The sequence below is a fragment of the Antedon bifida genome, chromosome 3 (genome assembly GCF_963402885.1).
Source record: "Antedon bifida chromosome 3, ecAntBifi1.1, whole genome shotgun sequence".
Lineage (NCBI taxonomy): Eukaryota > Metazoa > Echinodermata > Crinoidea > Comatulida > Antedonidae > Antedon > Antedon bifida.
This window is the reverse complement of record NC_136228.1, coordinates 2,324,362-2,339,222: the sequence shown is the minus strand read 5'-3', so window position 1 is coordinate 2,339,222 and position 14,861 is coordinate 2,324,362. Positions and strand designations below refer to the sequence as shown.

Here is a 14,861-nt window from a genome sequence, read left to right as displayed (position 1 = left end):
ATAAATTAAACAAATGTCTTTTCTTCAAGATTGAAGAATGTATGCAGAGAGAAGATTTTATTCATCATAAAAAATGTTCTTCATCATAATTTATACACATCAACCACCTTTTGTTTTTGATTTTCTTTCTAACACTCTGACAAATTGTTTATCTATCCTCATTTGCATACTTTTATTGTCTGTCTGTGTAATTATTATCAGGCCTGATGATGATCCAATAAAGATTGAAACGTTGAATCATGACTTCCCTCTCATTTTTAGAGTAAGTTTTAAACTATGTACAGTAATAATTACTACATTGTGAGAAATGCCCTTTATGGCTCAGCAATGGATGTCAACTCGCGTTTTCTACTCCAAGAGTTATAATATATTTGCCAGCCTGAGGTTCACATGAGCGGTTGTTATTGTATCTGTTTTTAGTTGCATGCAACGTGACTCTACAACTCACCATGTCGGTCGATTGGTTGGATAGTTGGTCGGTCGGTAAACACTAACTCAAATTTAAGCACGCGACTGCGGCCATGTATATGGCCTTGTTGGTATAGTTGTGCATATAAAGAGTTTTTTATATGTTATATTTTTATATATACAATGATTAATAAAAAAGATAATAAATGAAATGAATAATCATAGTGTGGAGAGCCTATTGACTGTTTTAGGCCCTTATTGATTTACATTCTTTTGTCTGTATGTTTGTTTTTTGTTTTCTATGGCAAAATAAATGATGAAAGGTGCTGCAATTGTTTCTACAATACAGACAATAATGTAAACAATCACTTTCATAACTTCTCTGATTTATGCTTCTTTTGATTCACCTAATTCATAAATTTGACTAAAAGGATTTATTTTAAATGTTTAAGATTTTTAAATACAAAATGATGGTTCTGATTTTATGGTCTAAATCTAATTTTAAAAATCTATGTTGATGACAAATGCATAAAAATAATATTTACCTAACTGTATAATATATATAAATAATACATTCAAAAATTTAAATTAGTGTGTATCCTGATATTTTTTTTAGTTTGTAACATTTTACTAAAACAAAAGGAGGGAAATTTTAATGTCGCCATACTTCACATACTGCATTACTACTGCAGTGACTTGCATTACGAATAAATTACTTCTTCTATCAAAGCCACTATCTTATTGTTTATGAAATAAGTCTATTTTAATTTTTTTAATTAAGTGAATTTACTATGGAATGAAAAGACTAAAGCCTTGATCGCACTGGACTTATTTGTTAAAATTAACCGAGTGGCTGGATCAATCGTTTTTAACATCATAGTTAAATTTTGGTAAAGTTACGATAAAACTAACTACGTGAAAATATCCAAGTGCGAACGATGATCAAATCTTCCGATGACATTGGGTAAAGCTACCATGGTTCAATTTACCATTTTTTCAAGTACAGTGCGAACAAGGCTTTACAATAGAAAGTGTTTGTTTTAGTAGTGTATTATTTAGCAACTTCCTGCCTAACAAGCTGTTTGGATTACTAATTGTATATTTCAAAAATCATGAAAAAAAAATCTTTTTCTGCCAGTTCTCTGTTATTCTTTCAAAGCTGTGAAATGATTGCTGGAGACTACTATGGCAATATAAATAGACTAACGCAATTAAGAAACAACAAACATCAGATAGAAGGCGCTACATATATATCAACAAAAATTACGTTTAGCATAATTGGATCTACATAGAATTAAAATTTATTTCAAGGTATATTCTATTTCAGTGTACTAAATGATCAGTTTCAATTTATATCTCAGTAAGCCAAGTTTTTAACTCATACCATCCATGTAAGTTAATGAGAGACTGAAACCAACATAGGCCTATTGTCAATTAAACAATCATGTATTGTTTAACAGGAATATAGGCCTAGGAAAATCTTGTTATGGATATAATCGTCCGAATAGAAAATGAAAAGTAAACTAGATATACAGTAATAAGTACATGTTGTTAAGGCCTCAAAGATGGGTACATTGCAATTTGAAAATGCAGATAATATTATAAACATATTACTTCCTGCCTAATCTATATTGATAATCTACTACTATTTAACATTGCTGATGTGGTCACAAATTAAATCTATCCACCTATATAATATACTGTAACCTACCTATCTATAATATAACCTACAAAGATCATTCTTACAGTTTATTAAATAGAATTTAAAACTAGTATTAGATATGGGCGGGTAATACGTACGTTTTGCGGTTTAAACAACCAAACAAAAACGAGTTCTAAACAGAAACAATGGAGTAGTAAAAAAATAACCATGTGCATATCAAAGGAGGTTCCACACAGTAAAGAAGAAAGAGCTTAAAAATCACACTCAAACATTACAAATTGACCTAAGTCACTTACAGAACAGATCAAACTACAATTGTGATATAATTATTCTAAAAATGTATATTTTTCTTGTTTTAACATTTTTTGTCTACTAAAAACTGAATAAGGAAGTTTGTTAAAAGATGTTCATTCTCTGAACCAAAAATTAAGGAACATATTTTTCAACAATTTAAAAAAAAAAACAGCAGAGGAAAAAGTGTTAAAAATGACATTTAATGGTGAAAGACGCAATTCCTACTGAGTTCTTGATATTTAAAATTGGTTACCATAGAACATACTAACTTCTTCTGGGTCATACAAATCTGGAGACTTTTAAAAAGATTTACCAAAAAGTTGGCGATTCATGAATTTTATTATTTCTACTTGTTCAATTTCAGCTGCTAAATTTGTCCTTTAACCCGGGAAGAACGCTAATTATTTGCTGCCCTTCTAATTTAATCTGGCAAAGTTGGCCGTTGGTGACAATATTTTTTTTGTTTATTTCATCGTCGTGAAGTCAGAAAAATATGAATATATTGCAAATTTAGTAAAGATTTATATCAATCAAATTTATTCATAAATCGTATTATCTTGCAGGGAAATCGTAAAAACAGAAATATCAGATGAAAATTACATTTTATTAAAAGACAATGAAGATCAGTAAAATCGAATGGTTTTTTTTTTCTGATCGGGAGACTGAACTGTGAAATTTGTTTTTAAAATTTTGTGACACTGCCAGAATCTGCCAGGTCCGAGGCCAATTATTTTGAAGAAACAAACAACAAACAAACAAACTTTACATCTTGAAAACTGAAAATAGAAAAAGGAGGAAGACTTCTCATGCTACTCTAGGCTTGATCACTACTACAATATATGACAAAAATGTTACAGTACTCAAGTTTTGGTTTATCTAGATTTCTAGAAAAAGAAAAATTTGCAAATTTTAAATAGATTGTTTTTTTAGATATTTTTCGTCATCAAGTTTTCAGTTGAGCACTTGATGTTGTTCAATGTCGAAATAGTTGTTTTACTTTACCAACGTAGAAACCGGAGCATAAAAACATTATTTACCAAAGCAATTACTGTATAGACTTGTACAGGTGGTACACCCTGCAAATATTTTAACACTTTAATTAGGTAATTAATCTAGAAAGTGTGGAATTATTCTGATTTTATGAGCATACTACCATCATTTTCATGAGTTAAAATGCAGAAAATGGTTCAAACCAAAATAAAACTTACATTTTTTTTAAATATCAAAAAAAAGTTAAAAAATATAAACAAAATCAAACTTTTGAGAAAAAACGTGCAATGCAATCTCACAACTAATTTATAAAAGCATTGGATATCCAAAGCATTCCCTACGAAATATGTTTCTGATGTTTTCAACAAAATTCTAGTTGTTCCCTGCAACTTCGGCAAACTTGACATCTCAAAAAGTGTATTCTTTTATGTACATACAATTTACCGGCCACGCTAGCGTCAAGCAAGAGGGGCTTGAAAAACAAACCACACACAGCCTACTCAAAACATATAGCGACCAGTAGATTAAAGATATCTAAACTAATATAGGTATTTAAATTAAACTGAACATCGTACAATTAGAAGTATTTATTGATAAAACTGACACCAACTACAAGTGACATACTATTCATAAAATATCGAATAAAACAAGTATTTGTACGCTGAAGCTCTCACCTTTCGATCGGTCGCCATTATTTTACCGCGTCGAGGGACAGAGCATGCGCGCTGAGTCTTTAAAGTCCACTGCTTCGGTAGTACTACAAGTTCTCCCCATATTTTTAAAGATAAAAGAACGCCGAGCAAATTTCAAATATTCATTGTTAAAAAAAAAAAATATTGAACGCTTTTAGTTTGGTATTGAACGCTACAAATTGATGTAAAAGAGAACGTGGAAATAAAATAGGTCTACATCAATTGTTTTAGGCCTTAATAAATAAGTTCTAAGTGAAGTAAGCCCATGCCACTTTTCTGGAAATGATGTTGCCATCAATGCTTCCAACACTAATTTCTTTTTAAAAGAGTCATCTACAAATTTTCAATAATGATTTTACATGGCAGATTAAAGAAAAATGTAGAAATTAATATATTTTCACCTCACTGAATAATTAACTCATTTTATGATAATCAAGATCCATATAGGTCTAAGCTCGGTTGACGCGATTAAATAGATCGAGGCCTATGCAATTAAAATTGGAATTTAAACTGACATATAGGTCTAGTTATTTAACATTATTTAAAGTAGAATATGTTGACTATAAAAAATGTACTTGTAAATATGCACAAACAGTCAGAAACTAGTATCCATAGATGTTCAAGTCTGGAACGATAGGCCTTAGCACTCCATCTTCAAATTTTATCAGGCAGGGAGAATAAACTTCACGACTAAAAATTGTTAAGTTGACATGAATATGTATTCCTAGTGATATAACTACTTCTTTAGACAGCAACCACGTTTTCATGAAGACCGTGGCCAATATAATGGAACTACTTTTCTTGCACCGCCGCCATATTGATGACGTCATTACAGTTGTAACTAACAATGATTATTGGTGAATCAAATACTACTCAATATTCAAACATCTGTAAACATGATCCAATGAAGTTTTTGTATACACCTGTAGGCCTACAATTTTCATCGATCATCGGGGGTGAAACTAATTGACAATCGTTCGGGCAATCGTTAAGCCTCATATTTTAAGCCTAAACAAGCAAGCAGTAGAGTTCCACATCTCACACTATCTCTCTATAATCGGAAGTTATTTTTTAAATCAGAGGTGTTATATGAAACCGATACACATTCATCATAACACAAATAATGTATTTATTTATTTCATGGGATTAACTTACCTTGTATTGCCTTGGAGAGATAATAGCAATAATAATTTATTGAACATTACACTTTTTGTAACAGTGGCACACTTCGAAACGAAGTGTGTTTTACAAATAACATTTACTAAAAACCACATTACAATGTTAAACTATAAAATGTATAACAATAATAATAAAATGTAATAATAATTACCAAACTGCTACATAGCACCCCATCCCCCTATCCCCTATCTAGCCTCTAAAAATCCCCATCCCAAATCCAACATATTTAAATTAATACAAATAATATACAGTAATATCAAAGTTTTACACAACATACAACACAAACAATTTTAATTTAAGAGATCAGATCTTTTTTTTCAACATTTTTTGACAAGGCTTACATAATTTTTCAGTCAATTCACAACAAATATGGTCGTTTTCAAGATAAAATACTTATGATACAAATAACATTCCTTTAAAACTAAAATGATTAATTAAATTCATAATGTTCATTAGAAAAAGAAATAATTTATCTATAAGTCTTACGTAATACGTAGGTCAATAAACATTATTGTTTTTGCAGAATACATGACTATTAGAATCCACCTTCGAAATTGAAAGATCGGAAGCCACTAAAGTTAAAAAGTGCATCTGTCATTGGTAATTATTTTCTGAAAACAATTCAATGCATAATCATTACCATAAAGAAATAATTTCTCCGTCGACATACCGATCATTTCCGGGCTAGGCCTAAATTGTATCGAACACATAAACACCATAAATAAACAATAATCAACACGTAATACCGACTGTAAAATAAACATAGGCCTAAATGAAAGTTAAGACTCAGGTAAGCGTTAATAACGGCCGTAAAATAAAACTCACAATAATAAATAAAAAGGATACATAAGTTATTTATTATTTTTGTTTTCGAATAAACAAAGTCTCATTGGCACGCGCGCGTGTTCCTGCGCTAATAAAAGTCGTACCAATAAATATCATCGTTTTACCTCGCAGTACCTTTACTACTACAATTCAAGGTCAATCAGTTTAGTTTCTATAATTCATTGTTGTTTTCTATGAAATCTAAACAAGTTGTACCTATAATAATGATCAGTACACAATAATTGTAAAATGATAATCTGGTTCTATTGATAATATAAAACATAACTATAGATTTTATATGGATATAAACAACGACCGGCTACCACTCAAACAGACGGTGAATATCATTTTATTTTTAACAGTGTTTGGTTGAGTTATTATGGAACGATTGTATGCATAATAATGTATTTTTGTATTTGTATCTATATATTTAATCACACTCTTGTTTACAACCAGACCAACCAATTCTAGCTTATGAGTGAACAAATATATAATATAGAAATTAAAATAGACACAGAAACATCAAACAAAATAACAAGTTGCAAATGTGAAACCTCATGTAAAACCACATGACGTAACCTAGACCAGTGCTTGAATTTTGCAGTTTTCACTATAATTTATATAAATTATTCATATCTACACTATCGAACTTTATGTGACAAAAAAATGTGACGTGCCCATATATGGACATGATGATGTCATATCACTACCATATTTGGAAATATCACTACCATATTTGGGCACATCAAACACACTTTTTTTGTCTAACTAGTTTGATAGTGTAGACAGAGTTTTAGGCCCATTTCCACTAGAACGATAAAGATTGACGATAACAAGTAAACATACGTTTATAACCATTTATGCTGTCTTTGATAAAAAATATTTGTTTTAATCCAATCAAATGACGTCATGATCAATAAATCATCGTTATTGCTCTTACTTATGACGTCATTTGATTGGACGTGTGAAAATATTATTTTCATCAATGAGAGCATAAATTGTTATCTATTGTTCTAGAATGAAAACGTTTATAATTTCTTTTGTTTTATGTAACAAAAATGTATGTTTACCACTTTATCGTTCCTAGTGTGTGTAACAACAGCCTTATAAGCAGCCAATTTCTAAGATTTTTCATTGTAGATAGGGGCCTACGTGCCCATTCCACTCTTCAACACAATTTCTCCTGCTGGTTTTTCGTACAATATTCTTTGTAGGCCTACTGACCATGGAGGTAAAAAAATATTTTTTACCTCTATACTGACGGTTTTCCATTTGAAACCATAGGTCAATTCATAGATATTTAGTAACTCATCAGCGCACGGATTGGTTTTGAAAGTAGCGTCAAATAGACATTTAATGATACAAGGCTTACGTAGGGCTCATATACAAAACTTTAAAACATTTCTCATATATAGGCCTATATATTCTGGGTAAAGGCCTACCATGAGTTAGGCCTATCAAGACTCAAGACGTTTATAATAAGGGCCTTTTGGGGAAAGCTATTTGAATGTTTAACATGGGAATTCGATTCATTTAGTTCAATGGTTGCAGAATAAAGGAATGGTGACTTAGTTTCTGTAGATTGTGAACATCACGGAGACGATTACTAACAATAGTTATTCAAATATAGATTGAAAAGGTAATAATATAGTTTATTGATGTGACCGTTCAATCGCTCTAATGACTCCATTGAACCAAACCGTATGAACTTCCGGATATTGAGCAGTTCTGAGTGGGCCATCAACTGTAACCATGAAAGAATTATATTATAATTCCTTCGTGCTGTGATAATATTTATAATTCGAACATTTATTTAAAACTATGATACAGCATTAGCAATGCTGTGTAAAAATGTATACTGTATACAATTATGAACATTATGATATCAAGTGGTGACGTGGCACTATAAAGTATCCCATAATGCAATTTTCGTAGCAATTGTGATTGCAAACAAAGATGGAAAACGTCATGGATCATTCATGGACCTATAAATTGAATAGACCTAAGTTATAGGCCCGTTGATCACATGGAAATACCTCCACATTGTCTTAAAAACCTTTTTTTTTGTATGCCTACTCTGGCCTACGTAACTGTAGTCAGCCTATAGAAAATCTGCTGTGTTCCAATTTCTTCCTGAGTATAACGCTTTTATTTATTTATGTGAATGCAAATATTAGCAAAAGATAACACATTGATTGTTATTGAAATGGATATATTTTGTTGTACTGGGAAATCATCCAACACAGGAGATGCCCTAAATTAATCTTTACTTTGAGAAGCACGAGGATAGCCTGCAGCTCAATTTACGTAATCATGAAAAACAATAAGCAGCATTACCGGTCCGGGGTTCTTTTGACGTCGTTAGGCCTATTAGTAATACATTAGATTATAATCAATCAACGCGTACTGTCAGTGGTGTTCCTAGAATATGTTACCAAACAATATCGATTATGACCCTTGTACAAAAAAACTCGTTTGTCAAGATTGATGATGATACCTTGGATCACATGATGATGCTAGGGAGGAGGTTGATCGATATAGAAAATGCCTAGGCCTATAACTATGCCCCGCTCGGATTCTTCTGAACTTTTCAAATTTTATGGTAGGCCTCAAATTTTGTTACGTCTTTGGCTACAACTTTTGAGCACGAAGAGATACAATGATAGTTAACATAAATTCAATGACAAAATGTGATGCAGCAGGCGACTAAGTTGCACTGATGGAATATTGTTTTATGGTTAATTGATGATTTGGTAGTACAGTATACTTAAATGTATTTCTTGCTGGACAAATGCATCATGACTCAAAACTATGTACAACACTATGGACAAGATTTAACATCGAAAAAGAATGTAGAAACATGCATCTCAGATCGCATACCCTGAGTGGTTAGCATGTAACATTGTGTGTAGGCCTATAAATATATACTTTCCTTTCTTATTATCTATTTTCCCATCGCTACTCTAGTTCATTTTTTCACCCAGGCCTAATCTGGTAACATCAACACAGAAAAAAAATAACAACATTTATATATAGGTATCTGTTAATGTCAACGAATTATCTTTTGTACACTCTTTCTTGCGTGCACGTGACCCAATGCGAGATTCTAATCATTGTTTGTGAAATGTAATATATTGTTCATAACAGATAAGAGTAGGCCTATCTCAAAACGGTTTATTAACATTTTTATGAAACAGGGTGGCCGAATCATTTAATTAATTAAGTAGCCTTCCATTACAAGAGTAGTTAACCTAGACTCATTCCTTTTATATTTACTTACATAAGATATTTTGTTTTATATTGTAAAGTAAAACTCACACATTTTACGTTTGACGTAATGGTTAAGCCGTCTTCTGTTTCGTCGGCCACTCCTGATATTGAATTTCCTATCGATTATTCCGTGATAACTTGTGTAGTTATTAGTTACCGTATTTTCTGTTTCTATTGTATTTTATTTGAAAGAATGTCGTTATGCTATTGCTCATGTTGCAATGTAATTGTGTAGGCCTATATAGGTATAGGTGATATTACTTACCGTTTTGAGTCACTCTGTCGTGTTCATTGAAAATGAGTAAATTTAAAACCAAAGCCATAAATTTTCAAAACTTTAGTTAGGCCTATGAAGGGTTGTGGCAGACATCACCACGATTGTATTTAATGATGACGTAGGCCTATGAAGGGTTGTGGCAGACATCACCACGATCGTATGTAATGATGAAGTACGTGCATGTTGGCGTTTGCACGGATCTAAAGTGACGAGTTAAAAGTTCTATTAATCTTATATTTAATTGTTAATTGACTTGATTTACTTTTATTTATATGTTTACTCTTTTAATGTAATGTGGAAATAGGTATGCATGTGTTAACTTTTAGGTTATATTCATTTGAATTTATTGAAGCGTCTTTATTTACTGCTGGGCAAAGGTTAAAGGTCAAATTAGTATACGATTTCCAGTAATTGTCATCATCTGACGTCATCGGCTATATGCTAATTATACAATGGTTGCCACCAATAGCAGATAACAATTTTTAGAATATAATTTACATCTATATGCATACTGTTGGTAATTATTTAAACTATAATCTTCCGTAAACAACAACATATTTTGGAAATTCGTTTCGCCTTCAAACTACCTACAGTACCATACACACGTCATAATAATCGGGTTCTATCTCTAAAAATCAATTGTCAATGTTACAAATACATTACTTATTGATCTATTCAAAAAAAGTCTCTGTGTGACCGTAGAATATTGAATAGCAAATAAACTGTAACTCCGTTACTGATGAAGTGCGTTGAAACATTGATGAGAATGTTACATTTTAGTTATACTCATTTTTTATTATTGAAAAATCAAGCTGAATTTTGATATTGTTTTGCTTTACAGTTTTGTAAACTACATCGCCTGATTGATTTTCCAAATCTACTGTATCCAAAATCAAGAGTCACAATGATTAGAAATCGTATACTGTATTAATTTGACCTTTAACCTTTGGCCATACAGTAAATAAAGCTACAATAAATAAGAAACAGTGTATTTACACAGTAACACTCATACTATATTTATATGAAGCCAAATGGCACAGAGAGATTGTTTTTGTTTTGTTTTATTAAAAATTTAAGATTAGGCCTACAGGAACATTTTAATTTAAAAACGGAAGATACGCCTATAAGGCTTATGAGTCTAAAACAAGTGAAGACCTACTTTTCTATATGTATCTAGAAACATTATCTACAAAGTCAACGGTCCTTATCGAGTACTATTATCCTAAAAGCACTTTTCCAATTCCCATTAATTATATACCTCTATGCTCCATTCAACTTCTGGTTCTCCATTTAGACATTACAACTTTTAAAACAATCCACCTATAGTATAGGCGTTACATAGGTAACACTTTTTCAAACTGAGGCTTAGAGAAATCTAGCGGTGTCAAACTAAATAAATACACACCTGAAAAGTTTCTCTTTATCGCATTATTCATACTAGAGCAACATATATAATAATATTCTAGCCTACAGACTAATTTTTACCAGCACTGTTTTAGACAAGATTGGAATAGTGCTGGGAGGGGAAATTACAATAGAGCGAATAATTTATCGATCATATTATGCTATTGTATTTTTACAATCCGAGTCATGTGACATTTGAAGTGACATTTTATTTACTGTTAATTCAATAATAAAAAAAGACGTATACAGAAAAGAGTAGGCCTCAATATAGAAATAGTGTTAGGACTATTAAATGATAAATAATAATTGAACAGCTGAATGCAAGACAATTGTCTCGGCCAGTTGTCTCATGTAGTCTGTAACATCAAGCTCTCTATATTTTCTATATTTAGAATATTTATTTTTCTATATATACAGATTTTTTTCTCATGTTTTATATATGCAGAGCAGTATCGAGCATGGATACATGTTATTAAAGGCACGTTTTATAGCCATTCTTCGTTATCAAGTCATGTGACATTTTACGCCACTCCCGTCTGTCTTTGTTAATGGCATAAATATCAATGCGCGAGCTCATACTGAGATCCCGGATCTTCTGACGTCATCTGCTATATGCTAATAATAAAATGGTTTCCACCACGAGCAGACAAGTTTTAAAATAAAAATGTACTGTTGGTAATTAATTAAACTAATATAATCTTCCGTAAACAACATCTTGGCTTTACCCTGCCAGCGAATCATTTTTGGGAAATTCGTTTCGTCTTTAAACTACCGGTAGCTACCATACACACCGTAATCTAATCGGGTTGTTTCTATACCTTCTATTTCTATACATTTTTTTTAAATGTTACAAATACATTACTTATTAATCTATCTCAGAAAAGTTAATGTGTGACCGTAGAATATTCAATAGCAAATAAAACTGTAACAACGTTGCTCGTTGCAGCGCGTTGAAGTTGATGAAAAGTAAAATCAAATTTGTTGTACGCGCGCGTAAACGTTGTGTTTCTCGCGGTTAAGAAATAGCAGAGCAACAAACAAAGTTTGCTTTGTAATAAAGTTGTCAATAATAATTCGATGAGGTCTTATGCAATTCTTAGTTTCATTCGAGTTTTATATAAGACCTCATTAATGAACTTTGCCATGTGATGCGATTAATATTAACATATCAGTCTTAGGCCCGAATTGTATCACATACTAAGTGAATTTATTCATAAATATATGACTGTAAGGGCCGAGATTTATTTTTTGAACAATGTCAAGTAATTTAGAATGTTATATAGGGCTAGCTATTAATACAATGCTCTGGCATCACAAGAGAAACGCTCTGTGGTTCAGTCACAAATTGTTACGTTACAGACCTGGAAATATCAATGCGCGATCCGAGCAACACCTAATAGAACCCGGATGGTTTGACGTCAATAAGATATGCAAATTTTTATGACGCCATGTTCGAAAAGAAAAGGCTAGCTTTGCAATATGTGAAAAATGTGCTACAATGACTTGTATTTGTGTAAATGAATTTAAATCAAGAGAGAATATCGCACACAAAGAAAGGACATGACGTGAACCAAACAATTTGTAAAAAAAAACCAAAATTGTCCGAAATAAATGTTCAAACTAAGGAATAAATATAGGCCTACTCCTCGTGATTTGAGGCACTGTAGGCCTATTGGGCCTATGTCCGATTTGTTTTTTTTTCATTGTACAGTAAACCCTCAAAAGTACACATTTAAGTACAAGAAATGATATACGCCAATTGCAAACAAAACAATGAAATGTGCTGTTTGAGGAGAAGATTATGAAGGCTACTATAAGGGCTGTGTCACAAACACAATGTAAAATATATTATTGTTTGTTTAATTTTAAACTAATGTGAAGACCAAATTTCTATTCATGTGTGACCAAATATTGTTAATATTATAAATGTTCATTGTGTCCAAGGATTACCAATATGTAAAATGATAATAATGTATATTGTATGACTATGTGGAGTAAATTTAACGGACTACGTAAGCTACTGAATAACGTTTTCTCATTTTTTACGAATATTTGGAGAAACGAACTTCATTCAAATATTTTAATTGAACATCCATGGTTTTAAGAACAGAATTCATTATCATGACAGTTGTAGGCCTAATAGTCTAATCATGGAAATAATATTTCCTCCATGGTCTAATTAAAACCACATCCAACCTGCATCAGCGTTGGTGCAAATTGATATTTTAGGTTGTTTTTGTGGAAGATGCTATTGTTAATTGCCTGGTGACGTTTTTTCTCTTTTTGTTTTGTATTGTATGGATGCACTATCCGAAATAAAGAAAATGATGATGATATATCACCATTCTTCATTGGCCTACGTGTCGTTCGATGTTAACTGTTTTATTCTGTTTCGAATAATTTGTAGGCCTATTTGAAGAAAAATTAAAATCATATGCGTTTATCCATTTTTAAAATGTTTTTTTTTTCATTTCCTCTTTTTAGATAAAATGATTTCATTTTTTCATATCTCTGCCAAATACTAAGTGTTTTGTTATATAAAACAACCGGCCATATCTGAACGACTTTCAAAGCAGGATACCAAGTTTAACAAGTTTGGTTAATATAAAACAACCGGCCATACTGAACGACTTTCAAAGCAGGATACCAAGTTTAACAAGTTTGGCTTTTTATGTTTTATTACATCATTTATCAATCAAAATATTTTTTCAGAAGGCATTTGTTTTTATGTTTGAACGGACCCCTTCACATGATATATCTTCATTTTGGTGATTTCGAAATGGGATATCTCTGGTAGGCCTTCCAGACAAAATGAAGTAGTTTGTTTTTATCTGTGGCTGTTTTTTTTTCAGGTAAGCCTATCGAAATAAATAAAATAAAAATCAAATATAAGATACAACTGCAAAATGAACCAAGCTAAATGAAAATTTGATATATTTCGGATTTTTTTTTATGGTAATGGTATTTTATCATTACGGTTTGATAAAATACATTCAGAACATTTTATATATAAATATCTATGTAGCATTTCCTCTCATGCTAAATGCTTCTTTCTTTTTGCCGTGTGTGTAAATGCCGGGTCTTTTTCAAGTTCTAGTTTCAAGTTCATAATGGAAAACAGAATACAATAATAATTAATATTGTACACATAGGTAACATACACATTTCGATACACCGATCATAATAGTATACGTTCCAATAATTATAGTTTACAATAATTATCATTTCATAATTGTGCGGCTTTGTGTTAAACGATTATTTTTTCCAGTTGATTGTTCCGAATTAAACAATAAAATCTATATTCTTTTGTATTCAAATTTTGTAAATAGAAAGAAGCATTAAAAAAAGGAAATAAACGGTGGTTTATCAGATGAATAAAATGTAGGTTATAGATAATAATACCGTAATTAATTTGACTGTGTTTTTTATTCAACCTCACCAGAGTCACCAGATATAGTAGGCCTATCACTGCAAAAAAGTCTGGTTTTTATATTCTGTTATTTTTACATTTATATTGATTCATTTTAAGTTAATAATATTATTTATTTTTTGTATGCATTTTATTTATGATGTGTATTTCACACAACATGTTATATTTTTGCATTTATTTTGTTTCATTTTAAGTTATTATTTGGACGCACCTTTATAATCCGCAAAGTGTGCCACTGTTGTAAAAGTGAAGTTTCCAATAACTTATTATATCATATTTATAGCAGAAAAAAAGTTTTAAAGATATGTTATCCTCCTAAGAAAATATTTAGTTTTGTTCAAAGAGGTTGTATGTTGTATGTTCGTTGATACGTACGATGCAATTCCAAAAGAGGTTCAGTATCTGAATCTCTAAGCTATGATAATCGCC

At 31.2% G+C, this 14,861-nt stretch overlaps 1 long non-coding RNA gene across 1 annotated transcript in view; it reads left to right on the top strand.

Annotated features, from left to right (window-relative positions):
* LOC144838876 (uncharacterized) overlaps positions 1–14,861 on the top strand; it is a 276,224-nt gene that overhangs the window by 198,365 nt on the left and 62,998 nt on the right. The gene's annotated exons all lie outside the window — the stretch shown is intronic.